Raw genomic sequence first — 25,401 nt, 5'->3', positions numbered from 1 at the left:
TCCCCTTTGGAACCAATGGTTTTTGCCTCCCCTCTCTGCCACCCAATTGCTTATCTCGTGAAGGTCTGGGAAGATGACTGAAGCTGTGGAAAGGCAGACATTCAGTCTTCCTCATGGCACTGCTGGAATCACACTGGAATCTCTGACCTCTGCAGTGCGCTCAGCTGAATCCTGGTCACGGGTGCACGTCACTGTTGTCACAAGGGCAGAGAACGGGGCCTCGTTGTTCTTCTCTTCTCCTGAATATTCTCTGGGTCGAGGGGTGCTCTGCCTCGAGACATGTACTTTTTCCACAAGCCAGTCTACAGGCTGTGGTCCAAATTCAATGTCCCCCAATGCCTCCAACCTCCAGAGTCTTGTTCTTGGTTGCCCCACCCGCCATTTAGTCCCTCACCTACTCAACAGAGAGCTTCACGCTGGCTTCTACGATGCTTTCAACTGGTCCTGCTTATTTGTTGTTCGTTGCATTTTCCTTTTTGCTGTTTTTAAAGAGGATTCTTCCTGATCGAGGATGAATTCTCAGAAGGCAGGCACTGACCTCGCCACCGTCTTCTTCCAAGCAGATCCCAGGCCCAGGCACACAGCAGATACTCCACCAATCGTTGCTGAATCCAATGGACCCAGGCAAACCCTCCCTTCCTAATTCATCTTCCTCCAAGTTTATCCTGATGACAAAGGCCAGAGTGTAGCAAAATAACCCAGAGTGGGGATTTTTGAAAAAGAAAAACAAACAAACAAAAAAATCAGGTGAACTGAAAAGGAGAAGAGGATGGCAGGGCAGGATGAAAACACCAAGACTGACAGCCGCCCTACCTGCCCCTTCAGCTCGCGATGAAAAGAAACCAAAGCCATCGGATTCACTTCAGTTGCTCTTCTGGCCTGAAATGGCTCCCTCCCCCAGGCCAGAAGGAAAATTCAATTAAAGGGTCCATCTGCGAGGCAGCAGCTGAAGAGGAATGACTGCGGGGAGGCCCACATTTTCATCAAAAAGAGCCCGTGTCCTCGTATCCGCCCCCTCCCCTCTGCCCCCCTCTCCCTCTCACCCCTCACCACTAAACTGCAATTCTCTCCAATTAGGCAGCTCAGAGAAGCGGCTTTCATCTGCTCCTTTCAAATGCAAAGACTCGGTGCATCCCACAGACACGGGGCTCGCAGGGAGAGAGAGAGGAAACCCACAGAAAAGCCCACAGAGGTTGGGGATCAGAAGCCTCGCGCCCCAATTAATCCTACCTCATCAGCTGGCTTAGTGGCCAGTGCTGCCGTGTGTGGATTCGCGGGCCGCTCCAAGCGGAAAGGCAGGATGCGATTACGATAAATAAACAAACAAAAATCACAACCGGGCCAACTTCCTGGGCTTCAGTGAGAAGCCAAGGGAAAGGCAGAAGGGAAGGGTTAAATGGAGTGACCTCCAGAATGAGCCTTGACCCTCCGGAGCCTTCTTGCACCTGGGCCCACCTCCCTGCATCTGCGTCTGTTTGGGGGAAACGGGAGTGGGCCAGGCTGTAGGGGCTGGAGAAACCCAGCACCCCCTGGCTGTGTGCTGTTCTGCCAGAGTTCGCTGAGGCTGTCTGAACAGGAAGCGTGGTCCTTCCAGGGACCGAGGGCCTTTTCCTTCTCCCCACGTTCCCTTCAAAGTAAGCCGTGCTTTTGACAGTGTCTTGGGGCACATCTGAGCACAGACCCCACAAAGGCCTCTCAGCCCTGTACCAATAGTATCCTCTGTTCCTTCAGAGGACCCCTCCTTTACCTGGGGGTCTCATTGGGCCTCTTTTCCTGCCTCCATCCGCTCCCTTGTGATTATTTTTGATTAGAGGACTTGGAGAAGAGGGCCGAGGGTGGCTCACTGTTCCCCTCTGTCTCCTCAGGTGACAGAAGGATTGTTTTGGTGCGGGAGAGAGGTGACTTATTAATGCAGGTCCGACACGAGGCAGGACGCTTGGGGTCCTGATATGTGGCCGGGAGATGGTATCTGTATTAGTCTGCTAGGGCCGCAGGGACTGGGGGCTGAGACCACAGAAAGGCATTTTCTCACAGTTCTGGAGGGCTTGACCTGGGATCAAGCTGTGGGCAGGGTTGGTTTTATCCTGAGGCCTCTATCCTTGGCTTGAAGATGCCGTTTTCTCCGTGTCCTCGCATGGTCCTTCCGCTGTGCGTTTCTGTGTCTTAATCCCTTCCTGACTTGATGCCAGTCGTGTGGAATTAAGGCCCACCCTACCGACTTTATTTTAACTTAATCACCTCTCTAAATGTGGTCACATTCTGAGGTACTGGGGGTTAGATTTTCAACACAAGAATTTAGGGAAACACAATTCAGCCCGTAACAGACGTCTTGGTAGTTCTGCCTAAAAAAGGACGTGTTATTGGCCACTTTAATTGGTTCACCTCAGGACTTGTAGGACTTTGAGGAGACGTCAACTTTACAAAGGACCAGACCTTCTCAGGACAGGCCTCCACTAGCTGGTATTAGCGTGCTCCTGTTTTATTAAGTGTAAAATAGAGTTGGGGACACTACGTAGGACTGTTATGCAGAACTGAATCAGAGAGATTCTATCACACAAACACCATTAATTTGATCGACACCGAGTCTGGAAAACCTATTTCTTACTCTGAGTAGTTAACGCGTCTCACACACACACACACACACACACATCAAGCTCCCTCACCTCCCTGTCCTGGTTCATATCAGCCAGGCCCCACCAACCTCACCAGACCCCCATCATTTTTCACACATGGCCTCGCTCCACATTCCTCTCTCCAAACCTGCATGCGTTGTTCCCTCTTCTTTTTTTTTTTTTTTTAATAAATTTATTTATTTTATTTATTTATTTTTGGCTGCATTGGGTCTTCGTTGCTATGCGCGGGCTTTCTTTAGTTGCAGTGAGCGGGGGCTACTCTTTGTTGCGGTGCGCAGGCTTCTCATTGCGGTGTCTTCTCTTGTTGCAGAGCATGGGCTCTAGGCATGTGGGCTTCAGTAGTTGTGACACGCTGGCTCAGTAGTTGTGGCTCGCAGGCTCTAGAGCTCAGGCTCAGTAGTTGTGGCGCACGGGCTTAGTTGCTCCGCGGCATTGGGATCTTCCCAGACCAGGGCTTGAACCTGTGTCCCCTGCATTGGCAGGCGGATTCTTAACCACTGCGCTACCTGGGAAGCCCTTGTTCCCTCTTCTTGAAACACTCTTTGCCTTCTTCATCTGCGGAGTATCGCAGAAGGAAAAGAAAACAAGTAGTTGTAACAACGTTGTTTGACTTCTCTCCTGGGGGAGACGATGCTCATACAGATACAAACCATTGATGCTGCTGGACCAGGCCCTTCCCTGTTCCCTCTTCCCTGCCCCCCAGTCATGGATGACACACTCGGTGCGGGGAGCACGGAGGGTGCATCCCATGCTGTAGACACATGGATGGGTTCTTAGTCACTGTCTCCAAGCAGAGCTCTTCTCGGGCGTCTCAGGAAAGCTCTTTTGCGCTCAGCTTCTTTTAAGAGCCCAAACCGCACAAGCCTTAAATCAAATTAAACACACTTGTCCGGTCACGTGCTATACTTTCAATTAGATGTTGAACTGGGCAAAATTAAACCCTTTCATTCTTCTGAGAGTGTGGATGTCACAGTGTCCCAGGGAATGCCTTGTCCATCCTTCCCCATGCTATCGTCTCTCTTTTGGTGGTGGTGGGGAGGGGGGGGATTGCAGACAGGCCTCTGATGACCTTGAACTTCAGCATCTTACTTACTCTCCTCTTCCTACACCCTGGGCCTCTGGCTCCTCCCATGAGACAGGGCAGTAGGATGGCTAAAAACTCAAGCTCTCTTTCAGATCACATGGGTTTAAATCTGATTCCATATGTTTTTAATCGTATGAGCCTTATTCTTTCATTTAACCTTAGTTGCTCATCTATAAAATGGGGGTGATGAGAACCTACTTCCTGTAAGGACCTAGAATAGCGACTGGAATCAAGCACGTGTTCTGTGAGTTCTGGTGAGACTCCTAGGTCTCAGATGACTTCGAGGCCTTTTGAACTTCAGCAGATCATAATCCGGAATGTGTAGGGGTGGCATCCAGAAAGAAGCAGCTTTCAAAGCTCTCTGAGGTCCTGTCGATTCATCTGCCTTCCAGCAAAGCAAACCAGGAAAACCTTTTCTCCAATCAGAGTACACAGCCTCCCCTTGCCCTCCTTTCAGGAGAAGCCCAGGTGCCCCAGGTGTAGCAGGAGTCCTGATTGTGCTTGCCTGGGATTTAGTTGGGTTATTTGCTGACTTGGTCAGTCAGGGATCTTTTGGGAATGTGTTTGCATGACTGATGTTCTGCATGGTTTTTGGTGGGGGAGGAGGGAGGGAGTGAGGAGGGGGGAGTCGTGTGTTTGTGTGAGTTGTATGAGAGAAGGACAACTGGGGAGAAGCAGGGCACCTGTCCCTCACCCCGACGTGTGGACTAGTTTGGGGACTTGATGAGGAGAGGACATAGAAGCTGACGGAGCTGTTTCTATGCGAGACTTTATGCTCTGAGCCTGGAAACAGCCAGAAGTTGGGAAGGAAGGTCTTCTGGCCACATTTGCATAGATGCCCGTTTTGCAATGGCTGCTCAAAGACAACCAGCTTTGGGAATGTGAGGAGATGGAAGCCTTGACAAGGACATCAGTCACCTGCTGATGGCCTAGCGTGGTGAGGGTGGGGATGATCCCTTGAGACACGTGGCGAGGCCAAATTTCGCAGAGCCTGGGGCAGACAGGCATGTTTGTAAGGGACCCCCCAGGGGTATGCAGTGAGCCAGAAGGCATATTGGATAAAAGCCCTGTCAAGTCTGGCATTCCTGTCTAAGCTGTCAGTTTTGGGGTTAGCAAAACCTAACACGCTGTATTTTTTATTTAATATTTATTTATTTTCTTTCTCTTCTTTTGGATACATCGGGTCTTAGTTGTGGCATGCAGGATCTTTCCTTGCGGGGCGGGTTCTTCATTGCAGCACGCGGGCTTCTCTCTAGTTGCGGCATGCAGGCTTCTCTCTAGTTGTGGCGTGCGGGTTTTCTCTCTCTAGTTCTGGTGTGCGGGTTTCCTCTCTCTAGTTTTGGCACGTGGGTTCTAGGGCACGTGGGCTCTGTAGTTTGTGGCACTCGGGCTCTCTTGTTGAGTCGCATGAGCTCAGTAGTTGTGACGCACGCGCTTAGTTGCCCCGCGGCATGTGGGATCTTAGTTCCCTGACCAGGGATTGAACCTGCGTCCCCTGCATTGGAAGGCGGATTCTTTACCACTGGACCACCAGGGAAGTCCCACATGCTGTATTTTGAACCTAGAAGCTCTGGAATCCTAGGACACTTGAATGACATGTGTTTCTGGTGACACAATCTCCCCCCTGTCCCGCACTGCCCCATCCCTCTCATTAGAGACATGTCCAGGACAGACTGCCTGTTATGACTGGGAGTTTAGAATAAGAAGAAAAGAGGAAAAGTGTGCTAGCTGCTTACTCCATTACCCCAAGAATGGGGTTCACAAATGCTTCTTTGTCTGTAATCTGTGACCCTGACCTTCAGTGTCCATTGCTCTGTTCTTCACTAATCTTGCCTCCTCCTTCCTCTATAATAAGAACAAAGGACATAATCAAGGTAAGGAGGAGGGACCCTCACTGCCATTCAGGACCAACATTTTACCTGATGGAAAATGAGACACAGGGCTTCTATTTATTTACCTCCAGTGTTTTGTGGTTATCTACACAATGGCTTTAAAATGCAGTAGGTAAAGAAAGTATACTAATAAATCCAAAACACTCTGGACCCATGGTTTTGTCATCTTGTATTCAACCTCCATTCACCAATTTTACTCTTAACTAATTTCAAGTCACTCATTTCAGGAAACACCCAGTGAGCACTTGCTGGATGCCAGGAACTGTGCTGAGCTGGGTTTTTTTAAACAAGGAATTTATGTAACTAAGTTGAGTTTCTCTACCGCTACCTGCCAATGCATTCAGTCCAGCAGAGGCATTAATACACGTGACATGACGAAGAAGGAGATGTTAAGTTTGTAAAACATGGAGGAAAAAAATAAGCATGTAAAACAAGAAATTTGATATCCCATGGTAAGTTCATGGGCCCTGAGTACATGAGAATTGTGAGCATGAGAGCTGCCTGTGTTTTTTTTAATTGATGCATAATGTACAGCTAGTGAATGGTACAGGTCTTGAGTAGAATGACATGAGTTTTGACAAATGACACAGACAGGTAACCCACACCCCTATCAAGGAACAGAACACTTCCGTCACCCCAGAAAGTTTCCCAGTGACCCTTCTCAATCAACACTCACCCTATGTTTATTTTGAAGATTTCTAAAATATCCTTATATTTAAATCAAGAAATTTCCTGGACACTTACGAAGCGACCCTAAGGTGGTGTGTTTTTGTTTGGTTGGTTGTATTTAGATGGCTTGTTCAGCAAGCACCTACTTTGGACATTCTGAATGAGAGCTTCACTAAGTGCTACCAGACACTTCTTCTCAGGGAGGATATTCATAACATTGACCTACTGGGGACTTAGGGGGAAACCATCTTTCTCCTCTTGGGTCCATTCAGCAATAACCCCTCAGCTGGTCTGGATAACTCTATCAGCTCATAAAGGAATAAACACACATGGTCACTGATGAATTCTGCCCCTTGGCCAGACTATGAGTAAAATTGAATAAGAGTAAAATTGGTGAATGGAGGTTGTTTTCACAGAATATGTGAAAACAGTAAAATATCAATAGTAGCCAACAGCGGCTACCATTGGGGCCAGTTCTCCACAGGGTTACAAGACATTTCTACATGTCTTGTAAACAGAGGCAGCCACAGATTTTGTTCCAGACCATCCTCTCAAAGGTATTTGCCTAGCAGACAGCCTCAGAAGACAGAGGTCATGTCTTATTCCAAAGCAAAGTGCAGATGTATCCAGTACAGTAAAGATGATGTCTGCCTCCAGGGCTGAGAGCAGGTTGTTTGCAGCCTACTGGAAAAGATTTGGGTTTCCTAAGTTGGGGTTCCTCTCCTGCAGTGCAGCCCCCCCCCCATGTGTAGACATCACCCGGCCCTCTGCACAGCATCCTGTGGGAACTGGGGCTCAGGGAACCAGCCAGGAAAATGATGATCCACTGGATACTGCATACTGGAGAAATAAACTCTTCTTCATTTGACTCAGGGGTCTTGTGTCTTAGCCAGCATCCAGAAAACTGTTGCAGGGCAGGCTACTTGGTGAGCTTGCAGGTAGAGTGAAATCTCAGATTCTTTGCTATTCTTGAAGCTATAAGCCCAAACTGAGTCTTTGGCAAGTTCTCTTCTAGTTAAATCATTACTCTAACAGTTGCCTCTAAGAGGGGGTGGCTTACGGGCTAAGAACATTCACTTTGAGTTCAAGTCTCAGCGCAGGTATGAGTGTTCTTCCTGAAGCAGAAAGAAGCCAAACACTTGGCTGCAGAGATAAGGAGTAGGTGGGCTGGGTGGGTGGTTAGCTCCAACTAACCCAAGCTCTGCTGCCGCTATCTGATTTGCCTCCTGCTATCTTGCTTGTCTTCTGCGAGCTGATAAAACCTGACACTGCTCTCACCGTGTTCTCCACTCCCTCGTCACTAGGTCTCCTGGGAAAGCAGATCAGCAGACCGTGATCTGCAGAAGTACTGCACCAAGACCACAAGTTGAATTTTTAATTTGTACAATTTTTGTAGCTTTATGGCTTTATATACTTGCAAGCATAATGCATGATGATTGTAAAAAACTAAGATTCAGAAAAATCACAAAAAGTAATATAGAATGTTCATAATCACACCCCACGGGAAGCAGTGCTAACATTTTGGTTATATCTTTCCAGATGTTTTTCTGTACGTACACATGTTGTATATTTCTTTTTGGTTTGTTTTCTTCACCTTTTTTTCCCTTTTCTTAAACAGGACTTTCTTTTTTTCTTTTAACAGTATAGTGTGGCTATCTTTCCATCTCAACGGGTAAAGACATGTAACATCGTTTTTCATGATTGTATAATATAGATGTATCCTATCCGTATTTATTTAACCAGTGTCTTTTCAGTGAACATGTAGGTTGTCCATTGTTTTTCACTATCATAAATAATGCTCTTTTGACCTGTTTCTCTGGCTCTGTCTCTCTCTGTATCTATCTATCTATCTATCTATCTATCTATCTATCTATCTATCTATCTTTGCACACGAGTTGGAGTATTTCCTTAGGATTAATTCCCAGGAATGGAACTACCCAGTCAATTGCATCCAAACTTGTTTTTCTTCAACCCCAATAAATTTTTCTAAAAATTACAAGGTTGTGATGACTTGTCCGGAGAGAACAAATAGACAAAAGTGCAGGAACCAGTTCATGTTAGATTGCTGTAAGGAGAATGCGTTAGCACCATCCGAATCCACTTCTCTGACCTAACAACGGGACATGGCTGGGTCTTAGAAACAACTAGAATGAAGAGTTCTGATACCACAAGACTCTTACTTCACATCGCTATTCCTCTTGATTTTGACAATCTAGTTCTTCTGTTTTTATAAGTGGAAAACACGGGAACAAATGGCTCCCAAGTTTTAAATTGTATAGCCTCAATTTCAAAATTGCTGGGGAAGGGGCTCATTGACCTTGCTTGATTCTAGCACCCACCACTGGCCCAATCAACCATGGCATGGGCTCTGTCCCATTGCTCTCACACAGCAGGTCCCATGGCAACTACAGGGATGAGGGAGACAGTGTTTTAAGAAAAAAAGGTGCTGGGCAGACAGTTCCTCAGAGGTCTGCTAAATCATTCACGGACATGTACAGAACCAAAATGTAGTTGGAAATCTATTAGGATTTCATTCCCTAACCACCTTTCTCAAATTGGAGATCACTTTTCAAGTGAAAGTTTTGATGGCTTTAAAATGAAAATTTTTTTAAAGTCTTGTCTGAAATTACAGCAGAACATGAGATAATATAAAGAGAAAGCATAGTGAACATTGTAATTACATGTATGAAATAACTTGTATAGTTAGCTACACATATGAAATTATAGAGATGAATGAAAGAGTGAAAAATAATATTGTCTGTTGGTATGATCGTGTGAGAATACAGTATTTTTATTTTGACTTTTATGAGTGTTCAGTATACTTAGTAGTGCTGTTAGTTATATTGAAGAACACAGGTCATACAAAGAAAGTCTTCTGGTAACATTTTAATAGTATGATTCTACAGCAGGGTATACTGAATTGCAAAAACTACAAAATCTATTGTCTTCTATTCCCATGGCTCTGCATCCATGGGAAGCCAGGGACTACCAGAATGTGTGCAGTTTTTGGCCTATCACTCTTTTCTTCCTTTCAAGAATACCACCTGCTAGCCTTCTTCATAAAAATCTCACTTGCAGGAAGCATCCTCGTCTTTGAACACACCTTGTTCATCCACCTCCATATCCTTATTTTAGAAAATAATTTATCCTAGTTCAGCCATTTAACTGGGTAACCTTTGGCTGGTGCTTGTACTGCCCTAATTCTGCTTCATGAACTGGACATATCGAGGATCTTGCCCCTTCTCTCATTATTTGCTACCACCCATCTCTCCAGATTGCTCAAAATTCACCTCCCCTCACCACCCCAGTGTCATGGTGCTTCTGCCCTCACCCTTTGAACCTATTCAACATCTGGCATCTCCATTGCTCATTAGGAAACTCAAGTTTATTGCTATGCCTCCAGGGTGATAGTAAAAACATTTGACAACCTGTACTTCACGGTCCCTGACTCATCACAGTGGACAGGGCAGTGATGGGCAGAGTCCTGGAGGAACCTGCAGTACAGAGCATTACTGCTTCTGTGGCTGATCGCCAGAGTCTGGGAGAGACCTGGAGCCCAGAGGAGGAACCAGGAATACTGGAGCAAGGGGAGGAGCTCTCAGGAGACTAGAAGTTATTCATAGGGAAGTACTTCAATAATTTAACAACCAGTGTGACTATAACTCTTTAAACAAACATACATTCTATTGATGTCATTTTCTTATGACTGGTGATCTTTCTTCCCATTTGGATTGGAAATTCCTTGGGGTCTAAAATTATGCTTTAAACTACTTGTTATCTCATGAGACCCAGCCCACAGTCATCCTTAGAGTAAGAATAGTATTTCTGTGCCATGTGATTCAGGAGATGTCAGGTTGGGAAAAACCCTTGGTGCTCAGAGATGGGCAGTACCTGGCTTAGAAAACTGGAATTTAAGATAGACCCTTCCCATACCCAACATCAGTAAGAATTAATTTCTTATTCTCTTTAAGATCTGGGTCCTTGTAGGACCCGCCACCTAACTTGCTCCTCATTTCAGAACATCTGGAAGGATGCTTCTTTAATGCAGATTAGGACTTGTGAATACTTAAAAAAAAAAAAAACTCAGGTAGAAAGGTAATTTGTTACTGCCTAGAAGTTACTATCACACATTCTACTCCCTCTTAACCCACCTGTGGTGGTGGTAGGAGTGTTCGGGAGGAAGGTAGAAAGTACAAACCTGTCCTGCGATACTGAGACCAAGAATGCATTCTTTAGATGTGCTGTGGTTGTTGGGAGTAGTTGAAAGAGGGTCGTTTGTACCACCTTCAGGAATACTCTGGGCTCTTAAGGAGCTGGCCTGGAAATTTTGCCAGTTTGTAGAATATGATTTTCTCAGTTGCCTCGTCTCTAAAGGAAGAAGCTATACTGTGTTTCAGTTATCCTGCTGCTGTGTTACCAACCACCTCAAAAGTCAATGGCTTATACCAACAACATTTATTTGTTCACCGTCCTGCAATCAAGCTGGGATTAGCTGGGTGGTTCTTCTGCTGGTCTCGCTGGTGTTCACTCATGTGGACGCAATCTTTTGGCAGCTTGGCTGAGGTGGGGCTGTCCAGGATGGCCTCATCACACACCTGGTGTTTAGCCAGGGCTGTCAGCCAGGATGCCTCAGTTTTCTCTCGTGTTGTCTTTCCAGCAGGATATCCTGGGTTTCTAACATGGTGCAGCAGTGTTCTGAAAGGAGAATGCCCCAGTGCATAAGCATTTATCAAACTTTATCTTGCATTATGTTTGCTGATGTCCCACTGACCAAAGCAAGAGCCATGGCCGAGCCCCGAATCAACATGGGAGGCAACTCCACAGGGTGTGCGTCATGGAGGCCGTGATGTCACAATCCACCACAGACCACATGATCCCTAAGGTCCTTTCAACTCCAGCGATCTATGTGCTCTCATTTTTTTTAAATAAATTTATTTATTTTTATTTTTTTAATTTATTTTTGGCTGCATTGGGTCTTTGTTGCTGTGCGCGGGCTTTCTCTAGTTGCAGCGAGCAGGGGCTACTCTTCATCGAGGTGTGTGGGCTTCTCATTGCGGTGGCTTCTCTTGTTGCAGAGCACGGGCTCTAGGCATGTGGGCTTCAGTAGTTGTGGCACGTGGGCTCAGTAGTTGTGGCACGTGGGCTCAGTAGTTGTGGCTCACGGGCTCTAGAGTGCAGTTGTGGCACACAGGCTTAGTTGCTCCGTGGCATGTGAGATCTTCCTGGACCAGGGCTCGAACCTGTGTCCCCTGCATTGGCAGGCGATTCTTAACCACTGCACTCCAGGGAAGTCCCGTGCTCTCATTTTTTAATATCAGGTTTAGAAACATACCCCTGGAACACAAACAGCCTACAAATCCTAGTATCACCAAGAGGACAAAATAGGCATGATATTTCCCCCTGTGACACGCAGCCCTTTCATATATATTGGCACTTTAAAAATCTTATTTATTTATTTATCTATTTGTTTAGCATATTTTTTTCTCTTTTCACTTATTCATCACTCAATGCCTATGTATCAATGTGACAAGGTAACAGCTCTTTCAGGATTGTACATCAGTTTGCTATAATTACATTGTAGTATAAATGGCTGAAAAGACTTTGCAAGAGTCAATCACTGATCTTGATTACTTTTTTTTTTAATTTCAAATTTTTCACCCCTTAAGATTGCACTACGCATTCATTTTACTTAGAGGGCAGTTGTGCAAAAGTGTAGCAGGAAGAGGAGTTAAAGAACGAAATTTGAACCTGAGTGTTTAGGAAAGGTTTTCACATCAATCTGACCCAAAGCGTATCAACAAAATCATAGAATCTGTATTCTCATTCATGATAGCAGACTGAACTCATGCATATACTTGTTCTCCATCACCAAATCTCATTGAAATGACAAAAAATGTGTTTTAAAAGAATAAAGCCTTATAAGCATTGGGAAATAGGAAAAGGTTCATTCAAATAGAAAGTAAATGGGATTAGATGAGGGTTCCTCAAACTCAGCATTCTTGACACTTTGGACTGGATAATTCTTTGTTATGGGGACTGTCCTATGCATTGTAGGATGTTTATCAGCACCCCTGACCTCTACCAACTAGTTACTAGAGACACCGCCGCTAACTCATGACAACCAAGTATCTCCAAATGTTGCCAAATGCCTGTTGTGGGGGGGGCAAACTGTCCTGAGCTGAGAGCCATTTGATTAGGTGGACTGAGTGAATTGGAGCCCAAAACACATGCAAGAAGAGGCTGCTTCAGAGGTAAGAGCCCTTCAGGAACTCGCCAGTCAGCTGCAGCTAGAGCAGGAGCGGGCTGTGCAGGTGACACGTGAGGTGAATAGTGAAGAAGGCCTGTCTGCAGAATAGCTGGGACCATCCCAGCCATCTCCCTCCTAGCCCACAAAGACTGGCTAGCTTCAAGGAATTTGCTCCCAAACCAAAGCTCCTGGAGCTACTATTTAAATAAATTGGAGGATCTGGGAGGGAGACCATCCAGTTTAGATACTGAGGCTGGAGAGAGAGGCAGAGATTCAAATATCTACAACAGCATGGAAAGGGAAGAACAGAAAGGAGCACAAAGCCGTCTCTCTTTGGAAATGATGAAGCCTCTAGATTTTGTACCAGTTCCCTCTCGTGCGTATTTCACCAAAGCCCCCCAGTTCAGGGGAAAGGCTCACTGAGGAAGGGAAGGTGGTTAAATAATTGAAGAAGAAATGCAATCCAACTTCTGATCCTGCTGCATCTATTAATTTGTTCATAACAAGAATGATCAACAGGATCAGGAGACATTTGATAAAATCAATACAGGTATGTGCAAAAGAGACAAAGAGACACAAAAATCAATACTAAGAAAAAGTTTGTCATCTTAATAACAATCAGGTGAATGCAAATTAAAACACAGGAAAATGCAAATTAAAACATCTCATGTTTACCTGTGAGAGAGGCCAAGAAATAAATAAATAAATAATAAAAAGAATGATAACACTCAGTGTTGGTAAAGCTCTGAAGAAATGGACACTCTCATGGACCATCAGTGAGAGGATAAAACCCTTTAGGAAGTGAATTTGGAAAACCCCATCAAAATTAAAAGTACACAAACTCTTTGACCCAGAAATTCTTCTTCTAGAAACTGTCCTGCAGATATATTTATCGACACACTCAAAGGTATATGTACTAGGATGTTCATGGAAGCACTACATGTAATATCGAAAAAATAAGATGAAACTTGAGTGGCTTTCAATAGAGGAATAACTATGATATAATGATTATATAGAATATATATGTAGCCCATTAGTAGGATGAAACAGATCTGAATGTACTGATAAAGAAAAGATGTCACTTAGTAAGTGAAGAGAGTAATGCTCTGAACAATATGTGTATTTTGATGTCGTTTATGTACAAAAAAATCCCTGCATTTTGACATGTGTACATGAACATATATGTGGTGTATAGAAATGCAGAAGGGGGCTGGCAGGGAGGAGTAATAAGGAGGGGTCATTTTTATAAGGGTCTTAGGATACCTTTGTAAGCTTAGAAACAACTTTTACAGAAAAAGGTAAACAAGGAATGTTTACAGAGTTCATAAATATCATATCCACTCCCTTTATTTAAGACAAGGAAACTGATGTTCCAATCAAGAACGCCAGTGTTCTGATTCCTAATCTTGTACTCTTTCCATTTATCATGTTTCTTTTAAACTTCTAAGAATTTTATTGTCCATTTATCACAGCTGTTATCTTAATTTTAGTTTTGCTTATTTAACAACCGCTGGGACTTATAAAATCTAATATATTTTATAGAATAAACATGCCCTTTTTACATGAGATTTCAGGTATTATGAAAACAAATCCTTACATAATTTATTTCTCCAAGCATAAAATTTTCACGTGATTTTAAATCATGGTTTCCCTGGAGCAGATCAATTTATTTTGGTCATTAGTGCAAACATTCAGAGTGAGAGAGGCAGATGACAGGAACAGTGTGGGCCATGTGGGGACAATGTCCTGTCCTAGATGCTCTGGGGAGACCCACGCTGGTCTCAGAGACTGCATTCCAGCATAGGTGAATAACGTGTATACTGGGAGAAAAATGCAAAGATTTGTATAAACAAAAGAACGATTAAGGACAAACAAATATAATCTTGTCTGAGAATGTAAGAGGAAAGAATGGACATGGTGAAGATTTCATTCCAAAGGTGTAGGATATATATTCAGAACTGGCTTCCAGGGAGGTAAAATTCAAGCCAGGTTTTGAAGGGATGGAGGCAGTTTCAGGATGATAGATGCTCTTTCAATCCTGGAAGAATGTCGGATAATTCGGACAGGATCTCAGATCTGATTTCTCTTGCCTCATCTTCAATTACCCAATATTGTGGATCCCAAGAACTTTGTGAATCTGAGCAGAAACAAACAAACATAAAAACCACAGCTGACCCACTTTGGAGATGTGGAAACTTAGTAAATGATCTTTTTCCTAGGACACTGACCAAAATATTTTTCAAGGCTAAAAATGGACCATCTTTAGCTTCGAAAAAATTACTCCACATTTTAAAGTGGATGCAATGTCACATAAGTACTTAGAATTTGACTAAAATGTCTAATACTTACTTATTACCTTTGATCTATCTTTAAAATTGACATTTCTATTTTTAATATGTCAATTGAAAAAAACTCAAAGACAGGCCAAAGTTGGGTGTATTTCAGGGACAATACCCAATTCTCCCAGTGATGATTTCTGCTTTCCATCCTGTTCAAGATTTGGTATAAATGCAGATAAAATGTGCTCACACAAACGTGTATATACCATGTTGTTTAGAGCTGGACACTTCTCTAAGAGGGGGCAATACAATCCATGGCTGTCAAAATAGCACCGAGATGCTCCGTAGGGGAAATATCACATATAGGGGGAGGCTTTTCATTTTCTCCTTTATTTTCTTTAAGTGGAAAAGTTATCTTTCTTCAAAGGAGCAAGGCCTGTGCTTCCTTGCAAGCATGCTCTTTATCTGGAGGTACGGAGTCTTTGCTAACTGGCGTTCATTGCCCTCAGAAACACTTTCTGGGTTCACAGGAGGAGAGGGCAGCACTGATGTCACCAGCTGATAAAGCCAGGCAGCAGCCCAAACCTGCAGATCAATAGGGAGGGAGGCAGGCGGCTGCCACTGCCGGGGCAGACAGCTGGTGTCTGCTCTGATTTCACTTCCTCTCTGGCCACAGCCCATCGCTGTGGTCACGCGGGTTGAAGGAGAAAGTAGATCATTTCCACTTATCTGGACAATTTAGACTATTTAATTGGATTTGCTTTAAAGTCTTTTAGATTTCTAAACTGAGATGAAAAACAAACAACCCCCAAATCTCTCAGTTTTTGGTCTACAAAGATATCCTTAGCTATAAACGCCCTACTATTCAATCAGGCCGATGTGAAACAGGACATTGGAAGAGCTGTGAACTGTTCTTGTTCACTGTTTAATGACGCTCACTTGGAAGCTTAATTAAAACCTTTTATCCATCAATAACATCTCTGGCTCATCCTTGGTCACAGGTGGAAGAAATGTCAATTCCGTGTGCTTAGGTAGTTCTCAACACCTCAGGGCGTGGGTTAGCAGAGCCAGCTGGCGAGCAGAGCTGAGATAGTTCATAAATTAAAAGAGAATACTCAAAACTTCTCTTTAAGATATTTTATCATAATTTAAACTTTTATCAAAGTAATATATGTACGTAATTTACAAGGTCAAAGAATACTACAGGTCATTTAAAGAAAAAGGTATCCCTTTCCCCTGCCCTCCACACCTCTGAACCCCAAGCCCCCAAGGCAACCAGTTTTAACTCTTTTAGTGTTATTTCTGGTATTTACCTCCACTTTTCTAACTATCATACTTATTATTTGTTTATTTTTCCAATTTAGATATGATCTATTGACTTCTTACATAAATGATACTCGGGAAATCTTTCCTGGAAAGTCTCATAGATACCCGCAGCTACACACACCTGTATATGTTCTCTCCCCACATCATCCCAACATAGTTATTAGATGTTTACGTTACCATTAGATGTTTACATTATTATGACTATAGTTCATGGTCAATTTTGTTCACAATGGAAATACATAATCATAGCATATTACGATTATATTTTATCTCTTCTACAACTCTGTTTTTCCTGGCGTAAATAATTGTCTGGTTTCTTTAATTTTCAATGTTCCTATAACTAATACTTCTACCAGTTTTCTCAAGAAAACAGATCCTTTGATTTTCTTGGAAATATCCCCCCTGGAGTCTTCTACCCTCTATAGACTTGATGCACGGCTATCATCCTATGTCTTCATCACCTTCTAGAGAATTCCATTTGCCCATATCCTTTTGGGGATGTCTGGGCCCCATGTCTTCCTTTTTGAGTTTATCCTTTTGTTTTGGTGGAGCATGTGTGTCAAGGCATTAAAGGTAAAGTTTCAGACATTGCACATTTGAATTGTCTCTATTTAACCCTCACACTTGTTTGATCATTTAACTGGAACAGAATTTTCGGTTGGAAAAGTTTCCTCTCAGAATTTCAAAGGCATTGATTGCTGCCTGGTCTTCTAGCTTCCAGCATTGCTGTTGAGAAGTTCACTAGTGATCTCGATTCCTGATCCTTTGTAGGTGACTTGCTTCTGAAAGCATTTGAGGCCTTCAGGATTTTCTGATTTCCCTGTTTCTGTGCATCTCATCCTACCTTCCTTTGTGTCTGCTGTCCCCAAGCCCAAGGCTCCTTTGATAAATCTCTCCAGAAACTAAACCTCTTTTCTCCTGCAAGAGTGGGGCAGTGCAGTCAACCTGGATGCTGTAAGACTTTCCTCCAGTCTTCCTGCTGACACCTTGGTCACAGACTTCTTGCCTCCAGAACGGTGAGACAATACATTTCTGTTGTTCAAGCCACCAAGTTTATGGTACTTCGTTACGGCAGCGCTAGGAAACTAATGCACCATCTGAAATTCTACTTATCCAAAAGTTTATCAATAAGAATTATGTCTGTTTCTGATCAGCTTGACCAAATTCTGTTTTAAGAATTTTTTAATCGTTGACCAGGACATATCTATGAGGATTCCTGGGCAGGCACTTCTGCCTGTCTGTGAGGAGGGCTTTTGTCACCAGAACCCATGTCATTAATCCTGCCCCACTGAAAGGAAGGACATTATCCTTTCCACGCTGCCCAGTTCCCCTGATGCAAGGACCTCTGGGCAATCAAGCTGCCTGGGGGGAGCCCACAACTGTTACTGCTCTGGAAAGATCTTTTGTGTTTTTTAAGGGTCCTGTATTAATTTTCTAGGGCTGTCATAACCAAGTACTACTGACTGAGTGATTTAAACAACACATACTTATTTTCTCACAGTTCTGAAGGCTGGAATTCAAGGTGTGGGCAGGCTTGGTTTCTCCTGAGCCCTCTCTCCTTGCCTTGTAGACGGCTGCCTGTCTATGTGTCCAAGTTTCCTCTTCATATAAGGACACCACCCTGATGGCCTCGTTTTAATCTAATCGTCTTTAACAGGCCCTATCTCCAAAAACAGTCACATTCTGAGGTATTGGGAGTTAGGATTTCAACATACAAGTTTTGGAGAGACACTATTCAACCATAACACTATTCCATCAAAACAGATCCAAAGGAGAATCTCCCAGACCCCAGGAGGAGACTGGGAGAGAAGAGTTGGGGTGTCCTGAGTCTGTGAGTTTGCTGGGCAGTTCTGACCAAGTCCTCCAGGGTCGGCGAGCAACCCAACAGGTGAACAAGAGCAAGTGAATACGTGAGTGAGAGTGGCTGATGGAGGACCAGGCGACCGGACCAGGCCTCCAGGTCACTAGTCCTTTGCTACCAACGCGCCTGTCATAGTCACAGTAGCAGAAAACAGACCCTAGTTCCCCAAGCCCACGTGGCCGGGGGCTGGGGGCTCCAGCACTAGGCTCTTCCATGGACTGGGGCACGCTGGCTGCACCTAGAACCACACACGTGACAAACACAATGAGCAGATACTTACTATTGTCTACAGTGGCCATAATAGGACTGAGTCTTCGTGAGGTCATATGGCTCTCCAGGAACCCAGACCAAATACGCAGAGGAACCAGGATTTAGTGTAGATGTGCCTGGCTCCAAATCCACCCACGTTCCATGACATGCCATAGAGGCAGTGCTTTACATACCTCATAAGATAACCTTAGACCCTGTGACAGTGAAGTTTGTGAGTCAGCGGGGCCACGGGGTGCCCGAATAATTGATCAAATGTTATTCTGTGCATCTGTGAGGGTGTTTCTGGATGAGATTAACATTTGAATCAGTAGGCTGAGTAAAGCAGATTGTCCTCCCTCATGTGGGTGAGCCCCATCCAACCCATTGCAGGACTGAATGGAACAAAAAAGCTGAGGAAGGGAGGATTCTCTCCCTCTTTGAGCTGGCCTACAAGACTTCTCCTGCTTCGGGACTCAGACTCAGACTGGAACTTACACCATAGGTTTTCCTTGGTCTCTAGCTTACCAGACAACAGCCTCCCTGTCACATGAGACAATTCCTTAAAAGAAGTTTTATATATGTATACATATATATGTGTGTATGTGTGTACACATATATTTATGTATATATCTCCTATTGGTTTTGTCTCTGTGGAGAACCTGGACAAATACAGACTCCCAAATGCTCTACAAATGCTTTTCCACAAAGATTGATAAGCTATTAACAAATTGTTCTTGTGAGCTCAATAGAAAATAAACAAAATGTCATTTAATTAACCATTTCTAATTACTATCTCTAATTGAACATAACAATGGTGTACTTAAAACCTATTCTCTATTCCAGACTTTGATGATTTAAGACTGGCTTTTCCCTAAGCACAGCTGAGCAAATGAGCTTTTTCCTTTTCCTTTTAATTCTTCATATCAAATTTGTGCTTATCTGGTAAGAAGATGAGAATGATGTTTGCTGAGCAACTACATGGTGCCAGACAGTCTGTCCTTACATGGTATCTGTCACGCGGGGTCTTCACAAACATCACTTTACTGACCCTCTTTCTTGTACCCGTGGGGGAGGGATGGCATCCGTGGGAGCAGGAGGGTTACAGAGAGAACCGGCTGCTTTGGCAGGAGGTTGCTCCAGTTGGTCAGAATTTTATAACTTCACTGAGTATCTTTAGCTGGCAAAAAGCTGGATTCCAAATAGGGCTAGATCCCGATGAATTTCTCAGAGTCTTAACAATTAGACTCATAGGAGACAGCAGCACACGACGTGCAGAAGAATCCCACCCGAGCGGTGTCTCCCAGACACTCCCCTCTCCGTTCTGCTGAGCTGTCTGGTTTGGAAAGCAACATGTGCATTGAGAACCTCCAACTTCAGATGACATCCCAGTAACTACCTGAGCCCCGGGCTGGCAAAACCCTGAGGTGCAGTCAGCCTTAATCACAGCTCTCCTTGGCAGCACTTAAAAATGTAGTTGATGAATTTAACAAAAAACACATGTTTTCATTTAAATTACAATTAGCAATTAGAGAGTTAAGTGTGCCCTAGGTAGAATATATAATCGTTGTCGAGTTTGCGGCATAGCTACTTTACTGTTGCCATTCTCTTTTTATGTTTTGCTTTATGATTTTATAGTAAATTTATGCCAAAACTGTGAGAGAGACCCAGGTTAAAGGGCTCTTTGGGTTGGAGTTATTCATCTTCTAAGAAAAAGGTCACCAGCCTAGGCCCACTGCGCACTCCTTGCCTAGTGTGATTCTTTTACGAAATGTGAGAAGAGAATTCTTTTATGTACCCTCTTAGCAATGTAAGTTGGATAATCTGGCAGTGAGGGTTGTGGTGTAAATTGCATGTTTCTAAGCAATGAACGATTGGTGATAGATATTTACTTTTTGGTATGATTTCCTGAAAATCGAGGAAAGGAAAAGCATGCTATCTTCTCCTTTACATTCTCCTCTGGAATGTTTCCCAGACAAATTAATGTTCACTTCTGCTTTTCTGTGGAGGTTATTTTTTTAAAAAAGAGGCCTAGAAAAAGTGCCAATACATACAATTTGGGGGACAAGTCAGGTGCATTCCAGATGGCAGGGAACCTGGCTAATGGACTTGCCAGGGGAAATCCGTGGGGCTGAGTAGCCAGAGCATAACCACTTCTGATCTGTAGAAGGTTTCTCTCGCAAAGCAAGCTGGTGCTTCTGACAAAGCCATCTAATGAGAAACTAATTCCTGGTGAGGAGCCCCTCCCTCCAAATAAAATACAATAAAAGGAGAGAGACATGGTTTATGGTGAAATTACCATCGGGACTGAGAACAGTACAGATCAGAGCCAAGAAAAGTAACTGTAGGTGGCTTGGAGACTTGAATATGTAACTCCTTGGCACCATCCAAAGAACCACAGCCATTTCTAAGTTGTAACAAAACCAGACAGAGAGGTGAGGGGAGATGGCTCCTTGGGGATACCGTTAGGAATCCAACACTTCTGGCAGAGTTTGCTGTAACTGGCAAAAGTGTAGATGGCGCATACGACCGGTAGACACTGGGGAGAATCTTTTCTGGATTTCTTTAAAGGAGGAAGCAAGTTATATAGGCTGAAGGGAATGGAAATCACCTCTGGTTTCTACAAAGCAACCAGTATTTTATTTTAGCTTCTCTTGTAGCCACATAGAAACTGTCATTTAAAAAAAAAAAACCCAAGTGGAGAGTTTTCTTGTTTTCCAGGGTCCTGTAAATGTTTCCAGGTCAAAATACTAGGATGAGAAACACACAGAGCAAAACTTCCGAGAGAAGACAGAGAGCCAGGTTCTGCTTTCTCCTCTTGTGCTGTTTTTCATCTCGTGGAATTATTTGTCTCAAGCATCAGAGACAGGGAGTAAATTTTCCCCGATACGCTGACAACCCTCATGGAACATCTGCATAACGATGGGATTTATTTTGTTCATTATGACTGCCGCAGAGCGCGGGGCCTTATTTCACTCCTACAGATGAGTCGTGCTTCCATAAATTATCCTGCGTGCTCTTCGGGTAAATGACCAGCAGTCTTGGGAGAACTGGCAAATAATCTCTGAGTTGTCTTGGCTTCTTCATTTTGGTTATTTCTATGTCATAAAAGTTATGGCATGTCAGACAGAAGAAGGATCAAGAAGGCCTCTGATAAATACTTTTCAACAAGCTCGAGACAAACCTAATAACAGGGCCACCGAGGCTTCAAAGAAAACTCTAAATGGTTCCCCAACCCCGAGAGCTCCAAGGTAGATGCAGCTTTCTGTGGAAATCAGCCCCCTTTTCTGCTCTAAGGACTTTGTTGCATGTGTAGTGATGGAAACTTTGTCTTGCTCACTTGATGACCTGTCCGGCTCAGAGGGGATTTTTGTGTTCCTCACAATGGATCTCCCCTTTGATTCTTGAAAATGTAACCTATATAAATAGAAGCAGTTCGTAAGTGCAGAAACAAACAGGGACTATCAGTTTCTGGACAAAAGATGACCCACCCAGCAGTGCCTTCAGGTGTTCCACATCAATCAAGGCCTCACATCACATACTGTTTTCTTCCCCCCTCTTGCTCTCATTTATCTTTTTCTTAGAATTTGGCACAAAAACCCCAGGCCTGGAACTGGAGTTGTAATTTCAAGCAGTTGATCTAAAGTTCAGGCTACTCTCTGAAGGGTTTCCCAGTGTTGCATTACTGAAATATGTGCAGTCCGTGGAAGGAAGGAGAACGTTTGACCAAGAGGGAGCTGGACTTGGGAAGTGAGTGAAAGGAGACGTGTTAACTCAGCGTTCTCCAGAGAAACAGAAACAGCAGGATGTATCTACGCCTATATCTACATCTCTCTCTTTATCTATATCTATATCTGTATGTAGATATACACATCTATATAGGGAGAGAGATTTATTATTTTAAAAATGGCTCATGTAATTATGGAGGCAGGCAAGTCCCAAGATCTGCAGGAGGAGTTGGCAAGCTGCAGTCCCAGAGCAGATGATGGTGGAGTTCCAACTTGAGTGCAAAGGCCTGAGACCCAGGAGAACTGACGGTGTAGTTCCATTCTGAAGGCTGGTAGACTGAAGATCTGGGAAGAGGTAATGTTTCAATTTGAGTCTGAAGGCTGAAAAAAAGCCAATGTTCGAAGGTAATCAGGCAGGAAAGAATTCTCTCCTACTCAGGGGAGGGCCCACCTTTTTGTTCTAGTCAGGCCTTCAACTGATTGGATGAGGCCCACCCACATCAGGGAGGGCAATCTGCTTTACCCAGTGTAGCAGTTCAAAAGCTAATCTCATCCCCAAATCATTCTCATAGAAACACCCAGAAAAATGCTTGGCCAAATATCTGAGCACTCAGAGGCCGGGTCAAGTTAAAATTTAAAATTAACCATCACAGAGGTGATGTGAAATTAGGCCTCAGGGAACACGCTGTGTGTCTTGCTTACCTGAGACACCCTGGGAACAGAACCAATGGCGGATGAGTTGGGGAGACTGTTGTCTGTCTAATGAGATATCAGTGAGCGAGCAATCACGCTGTCCACCGCACACCTCTGTGCCCACCAGAAATACCAAAGCTCTTCCATTATGAAAGACTCACTTTATTAAGGAAGTTTTCAGACTGCTGGATCATTCTTATGGTCTCAGGGTTCCAAGATGGGGTAGAAATGGACCGAAGGGGAGGCAGGGAACAGGGAGTCCTGTGTCTTTGTTGATGGGGGTCACTGTCTGCATTGCCGTTGGTCTACTGTGCAATGTTGCTGCTTTGTATTCACTGGGCAAAGCCCAGATACCATAGAGACGCCCACTGAGGCACCCCGCGCCTTGAAGATGAAGGCTGGTTCTCCTGGGGAGACACCCGGCTGGAGCTGTGTAAAGGCTTGTCCCCTTCCAGGTGCTGCCTGGGGCCAGCCCTGGTCTGCCACTGTTGGTGACTTTGCCCCTCCCCCTCTGCTCTCCATTCTCTTCCCAGACTCTGAATATTCATCTTTAGGGTCAATCCTGCCTGCCTATTCAACGTGAAGACTAATTCCCCTAGCCGAGCCTGACTTGCTAAGCAAAAGTTTGGCTGCCAGTTATCTTTAAGTGCAGCCTCTGAAGCGCATGAGCATCTATTGACTCCCCTTGGGGCAAGGAAGTCCATAACTCAAGCTTTCAAAGACTCAAAAAAATTTACAAAAAAGACATGTAAGTGAGGGCAGGGGTTGGGGAGGTCGGAGTGTAGAAATCAGAGCAAAAATCTTCAAATTCCTCTCTGAAATTACAAAGGTGGAGACCAACAATAATAATTATTATTATGCAAATATTATTATTTTTCAATTTCAGCCCATTAAGTCTTCCTTATATCAGATATAATACTTGATGCTTTTATATGTTTTTCATTGAACCCCCATAGCTTTGTGAGGCAAAGATTTCCCTAGAATTGCAGATGAGACTAGGGAGAGAAGGTATGGTTTTCACTCTAGGTGCTGTGCTGGGTACTTCAGATATCTTTTCACTAAAGTTTTACAGCCCTGTAACATATGTCAAGTTTTATACCTACCTTACAGATGAGACAACTAAGGCAGCAGTCCTGCACAAAGCTTCCTGCTGGCAAGTTGGTGAACACAAGGAGGAAGGGCTCCTAAATACTGTGTTTGCAGACCAAGGCTACAACCCCAGCCCCTTGGGAAGTCAGCTCTAGGCTGAGGTACCCTGGATCGTCCACTCTCCCCCTGGGTATTCTTCTGGAAGTTTCTCTGAATCAATAGTCTCAATGTCTTTCAGTGTGAGCCCTCAGGCCTATGGGGGGTTATTTGGAAAGAAGGAGAGTAAGAGGGGCAGGAGGATTAAATTCACCATAGCCCAGACACACAGTGCTTATTAGGTAGATACAACTGGAGGCAAATGATGCTAAATGAGGAATTTTACTTTCAGTTCTCACTTCTGTCTACTGGGCTGCTCTGCTCTCCCTGTGGTGTTGCAATGATAATATAAAAAAAACTGCATAATTTCTTTCCATCGTCACTGAACACTATTTATTGAGTATCTCAGTGGATGTGCCAGTTGCCTTGGACAGTCATGATATTTGCTGATGGACGAATTCACAACCTGCGCTTGAGGCCAGGGCCTCTGGGTGCCTGAGTGCAAAGCCACACGTTTTCAAATAACAAGTATTTAGGAATTCCTTTCCTGATGCACCAAGCTGAGCCGTCTGTCCCTTGCCCACCCCAAAGGTGGAAGGAACAGAGCATTTCCCCCTTTCCCCTCCCCAGGCAAGCGCTCCCCTCCCCCGTTCAGGTCCAAGGCCAAACACTGGACTACTTGTTTCTTCAAAACCACAGTGTGAGCTTTTTCAGCAATGGCAGGAAAAGGTTTCCCCCTCCCCACCTCCCCCAACCCATCCCCTGCTCCAGTTAATACCAAAGGTTTCAATTACCCTGGAAACCTGGGCTCTGGTATGTTAGGAGAATCCTGTTTCGGGAAAACACGTTCCCCAGCCCCAGTGTCCTGGCAGGTTTTTCCATTCTCCAGAAGCCGCTGGGGTAAGGCTGTGAGCTGAGGAACCCCTCTGGAGGTGGTTTGTTTCTCCCCTTTCATGGCCGGCTTGCCCAGGGGGCAGCAGGATCCCAGCGTGATGGGTCCGGGCTGCCTGCTGGTTAGGAAGTGCGGGGAACTTGATGTTTCCTCTCGGTGCTTGAAGCCCTGAACACGGACTTGAAGGGGCCCTGCTTCAGGGGCTGTCCCCTGACACGAGTCACCTCCCATCATAAGTGTGCTGCCTGGGAGACGTGTCTTGACGAAAGAAGATGTTTCCTTTTTTTTGCTTCTTATCCATAGTATAAATTCCTTAAGGGAAAGATCAAATACTTTATCCATTTTTAAGATGAATAATCAAGAACTAAGCCTAGGAGATATGAATTGAAAGAGACAACGAACTAGAAAAAGACACTCATTTGTCAAACATGGGACTGAACTTGAGTAAAAACCTACAGGAGATTTACTTAATTAGTCACAACTCAGTGCTGGGCAAACATAAAGTTTTTTGTTTTTTGTTTTCTTTGATTTTCCAAATAACTGATATCAGCTTTGCTTCTCAAGCCCCGTCATTATGGGTAGACCAGGAAAAATGGAAAGTTTCCTTTTTAAAAGTATAGTAGTCTCTTCGTATGAACTTCAGACCCATCCGGGAACTTTGCAGTC

General features: G+C 44.3%; 1 long non-coding RNA gene across 1 annotated transcript in view; it reads left to right on the top strand.

Annotated features, from left to right (window-relative positions):
* Positions 1 to 5,025: 5,025 nt before the first annotated feature.
* The window catches only part of LOC309638863, a 116,135-nt gene continuing 95,759 nt past the window's right edge, over positions 5,026 to 25,401 (top strand). Inside the window, exon 1 of the long non-coding RNA XR_014251365.1 lies at positions 5,026 to 25,401. This exon is cut by the window's right edge and continues 27,022 nt beyond it. This is a non-coding gene — a long non-coding RNA (uncharacterized lncRNA).

The sequence above is a fragment of the Balaenoptera physalus genome (genome assembly GCF_965194825.1).
Source record: "Balaenoptera physalus genome assembly, chromosome: 11".
NCBI lineage: Eukaryota > Metazoa > Chordata > Mammalia > Artiodactyla > Balaenopteridae > Balaenoptera > Balaenoptera physalus.
Note: the sequence above shows the minus strand (reverse complement) of the source record. Positions and strands in the feature narration are given on the sequence as shown.